The sequence below is a fragment of the Octopus bimaculoides genome, chromosome 1, assembly GCF_001194135.2.
Source record: "Octopus bimaculoides isolate UCB-OBI-ISO-001 chromosome 1, ASM119413v2, whole genome shotgun sequence".
Taxonomy (NCBI): domain Eukaryota; kingdom Metazoa; phylum Mollusca; class Cephalopoda; order Octopoda; family Octopodidae; genus Octopus; species Octopus bimaculoides.
The window spans coordinates 196,554,926-196,559,475 of NC_068981.1; the positions used below are offsets into that span (position 1 = coordinate 196,554,926).

At 42.2% G+C, this 4,550-nt stretch overlaps 1 long non-coding RNA gene across 1 annotated transcript in view; it reads right to left on the reverse strand.

Annotated features, from left to right (window-relative positions):
* LOC128250009 (uncharacterized) overlaps window positions 1-4,174 on the reverse strand; it is a 59,405-nt gene extending 55,231 nt beyond the window's left edge. Inside the window, exon 1 of the long non-coding RNA XR_008266137.1 lies at window positions 3,713-4,174. This is a non-coding gene — a long non-coding RNA (uncharacterized LOC128250009). The remainder of the gene's footprint in view (window positions 1-3,712) is intronic.
* Between the last annotated feature and the right edge of the window lie 376 nt (window positions 4,175-4,550).

Genomic DNA, 4,550 nt, shown 5'->3' on the forward strand with positions numbered 1-4,550 from the left:
ATATATATATATATATATACAGATGTGATAACATTTATTTTAAGTATTATTTTTAAAAACGTTACTCCCAACCGAAGAAATCTAACACCACATTTGACCCAAGTCATGCAAAATTCTAAGGGGGTTCATAACTCCAACTCAAGTTTTTACCAAACTTGGTGTGCTGGCTTAATGCAACGCAGAAGCAGTAAATCTCAAATTTCAGCTTTCAAGTTTAAATAGTTTTAGAGTTATAGAGTTTTTAATTTGTTACCACTTAGGCCCCACTTTAGAAAATATCCTCTTCCTCTCCATTTTATTTCTGTGACGCTAAAAACTCTGACTCTATTAACTGTTTTTCAGAATAGTAGGCTTATCCAACTAGAGAATCTAAAAGAATGTCTCATAAGAGAAGTGCTTGTGTCACTGAAAGGAACAAAAAATTTGGACGAAGAATATCGTGCAATTCCAAGACTCACATAGCAAAAGAAGACCTGTTCCACTGGAAGAGCATTCTTTGGAAAACAACTAAAGGATACCAATGAAACTTCAAACTGTCGGTCGCTACCTGTTCCTTGGGGGTACCATCTTCGCAGAGTGACCAATGCTGGGCGTAAACGTTGAAGTTGTTGCTACACTTTACGGCTTTCATCTTTTACTTGTTTCAGCCATTAGACTACAGCCATACTGGGGCACCGCCTTGAAAAGTTTTAGTCGGGAGAACCAGCCCTAGTAATTTTTTCAAGCCTGGTATTTATATTATCGGTCTCCTTTGCCGAACCGCTAATGTTACGGGGACTTAAAGACCTAAAGACACCAACACCGCTTCTGAGGTGGTGGTAAGAGACAAACACAGTTACAAAAGCATGCATACATATAAAGGCGCAGGAGTGGCTGTGTGGTAAGAAGCTTGCTTTCTAACCACATGGTCCCGGGTTCTGTCCCACCACGTGGCACCTTGTACAAGTGTCTCCTACTATAGCCACAGAAGGCCTTGTGAGTAGATTTCGAAGACGGAAACTGAAAGAAGCCTATCATATATATATATATATATATATATATATATATATATATGTACGTTTGTATTATGTATGTATGTATGTATGTATGTATGTATGTGCGTGTATATGTTTGTGTGTCTGTGTTTGACCCCTCCCAAACATCGGTTGACAACCGATGTAGGTGCGTTTGCGTCCCCGTAAGCTAGCGGTTGGGCATAAGAGACCGATAGAATAAGTACTAGTCTTACAAAGAATAAGTCATGGGGTCGATTTGTTCGACTAGAAGTCGGTGCTCCAGCATGGCCGCAGTCACATGACTGAAACAAATAAAAGAATAAAAGAATATACGTATAAGACAGATACACAGACACACTCTCTCTCTCTCTCTCTCTCTCTCTCTCTCTCTCTCTCTCTCTCTCTCGCTCAGACACACACACGCACACACACACCTAGTTAGGGACAGTGGATTACCATGCTACGATGACTTAGCGAAAGTCAGTGTAGGTGTAAAGAGACGACCTGGCATAGTCATCGGTGTAGAGGCAAGCTTCTAGTTGTGATAAAGAACCAGTTTCATATTACGTACGTTTAGACAGTGCGTCTGTGTTACAACCACTTAGTGGCGCTGTTTGCCGCCATGGCTAGTGTCGGCGGGTATCTCTGACGGCACCTCTAAACCTGGGTGCCATTATATATAAACGCACCCTGCTACCCAAACTTCTCTCTCCCTCCCTCCCTCTCTCTCTCTCTCTCTCTCTCTCTCCCCTTTCCTGTGTCCTTCTTTACTCCTCCCAGCTTCTCTTTCATTTTTTCACCGTCTTTCTTTTTATCTTTCTCCCCTGCTCCTCTTTTTCTTTCCGTCTATCTATCTTTCTATCTTTCTTTCTGTCTATCTGTGTCTCTCTTTCTCTCTCACCTCTCATGCACACACACACACACATACACACACACACACACACAGACATACAGACGCTCACAGACACACGCAGGCGCTCATTCTTACACTCGTACCACTACACATACACACGCACAACACACCCACACATGCGTACACACGTTTACATCCATTCATTCACATGTTCTCACATACACACTAGCACCACACCAACACACTTCTCTCTCTCTCTCTCACACACACACACACACACACACACACACACTCACATACACACACGCGCGCGCGTACGTAAACTAACAAAAAAAACACAAGTGCGTTAGCACAACGAAGGCAAAAGTAAACAGTGAATGACGAAAGTACAAAATACGGGTTTCGATTCCGGCTGTTTGCGTCTCCTGGCCAAATACATTGAACATAAACAGCCTAAAACCGCAGTTCCCAAACATTTTAAGGCTACCACCCACTTGGCACCCATGCCACCTTCCTAGCGCCCCCTCACCCTCCCCACCACAAATATAGACCACTTTCTGCTGCAAAATTCAAAACAACTGTATTTCGCAATTAAAACTTAATTAAACCTAATTAAACTATCGATATTTCTTTTTTTACATCTATCGCCCCATTTTGACCACTCCATCATCATCAAACTTTTCTTCAACGCCCCACTGGATTTTTCCACCATCCCCAAGGGCACAATAGTGCCCACTTTGGGAAACATCGGCCTAAAACATGACACGGATCTTTATGGTTTCAATCACTATATCCAATTTGGTATATGGGTTAAGTTTAGTATACTAATTATGAAAATGTCTTCTGGAAACCTCATCATACCTGTGCTTACAACTACACCAAAGTACCATCACAAAGTTTACCTGTTCAAATTAAGGAACTCAAACTAAAAAGGTGACATACCAACGTCCTCTCACCCGATTTCGAGCGCGCACACACATGTATTTTTGAATCTGTATGTGTGTGTGTGTGTGTGCAGTATATCTTTTACTTGTTTCAGTCATTTGACTACGGCCATACTGGGGCAATGCACACAAGAAGCTTTAGTCGAATGAATCGACCCCAGTACTAATTTTTTTAAATGAAGTACTTATTCTATCGGTGTCTTTTGTGGAACCGCGGCGACGTAAACAGACTGACACTGGTTATCAAGCAGTGATTTGGAACAAACACACACGCATATGTATTTACGATGGGCTTCTTTCAATTCCCATCTACTAAATCCACTCACAAGGCTTTGTTCTGCCCGAGGCTATAGCAGAAGACGCTTACCCAAGGTGCCACGCAGTAGGACTGAACCTGGAACCAAGTGGTTGAGAAACAAGCTTCTTACTGCATAGCCACGTCTGCGCTTAACGCTACCGAGCCGATTGGGTGTAAGCCTGGAATCCTAACCACTAGACCACGTTTGCGTTTCTGCATTTGTTTGAGTTTGTGCCTCTGCATAGATAAAAAAAAAAAAAAAAGGAAAAAATGTAAGTCTTCCTATCAATAAAAAATCCTTCTTAATCAGTAAGGGGGAAAGTAATTTTTGTATTTCGTAGGTTTGGATGTTGAAGTCATATATTCAGCCAATCAGATGATCGTTCACAATAGCACAATGACCCCTTAATATAACTGACTAATCATAAACATTGTATTATGTAGCTGAAGATCGAGATATGGTGACAAGAGCATAACTGAAAATTGTCTCGTTATCGCGGAATTTTTGCTCTATGTTTGCCATTCTTTCGGTGTAAAGAAAAAAAACAAATTAATGGCATTTCATAACAGCTGAGGAGGATTGTTGAGTGAAATTCGAATGCGAAGAAAGTGAATTCCTTACCGAGTGCACGAAAAAGATGGGGGTTGGTTTTCATTGTGCAGACATACGCATTTCTGTACAGCCAAATACAAAAACCAGCTTTGGCTATAGATGATGTCGGGTCTTCGTTGATGACAGAGACACAAATAAGAAGAGAAGAAAGAAAATCCGTCCCTGTTTGGTACGCAATGAACTCAAAGAGGAAGGGAAACAAAACATCCTTTAACGTCATCAAAAACTTTGACAGTTGCTGAGAAATGTTATCCTGGGCGGCGCAGGAGTGGAGGAATTTGAACTATGTTTCGTGGTCTGCTACCACAACAGCTCCTTTATAGGATCCAGTTAGCTCAAGACGTCATCAGGAGGAACCACGTCCGGTTTCGGCCCCTACTCCTCTACCGTTTTGACGTGGTTGGACCCCCTGGTGTTTAGTGCATGTCTTCTTTCTTCTGTTCCCTGGCCTCTTCGATGCAGCGTCAACGAGTGTCAGCAACCCAATGACTGTCTTGTCAGATTTCCCTTTAAATACCTGCAGCTAGGCTCTGTGTGGTAAGAAGCTTGATTCCCGACAACATGGTTCCGGGTTCAGTCCCACTGCGTAACACCTTGGGCAAGTGTCTTCTACTTTAGTCTCGGGCCGACCAAAGCTCTATATGTAGATTAGGTAGACAGAAGCTGAAAGAAGCCCGTCGTATACGTATTCTGTCGGTCGCTTTTGCCGAACCGCTAAACGTAAGCACACCGACACCGGTTGTTAAGCGGTAATGGGAGTGGGGGTTCAAACACAGACACAAAGACACACACACATAGATACATACATACACACATATATATATATATATATATATATATATATATA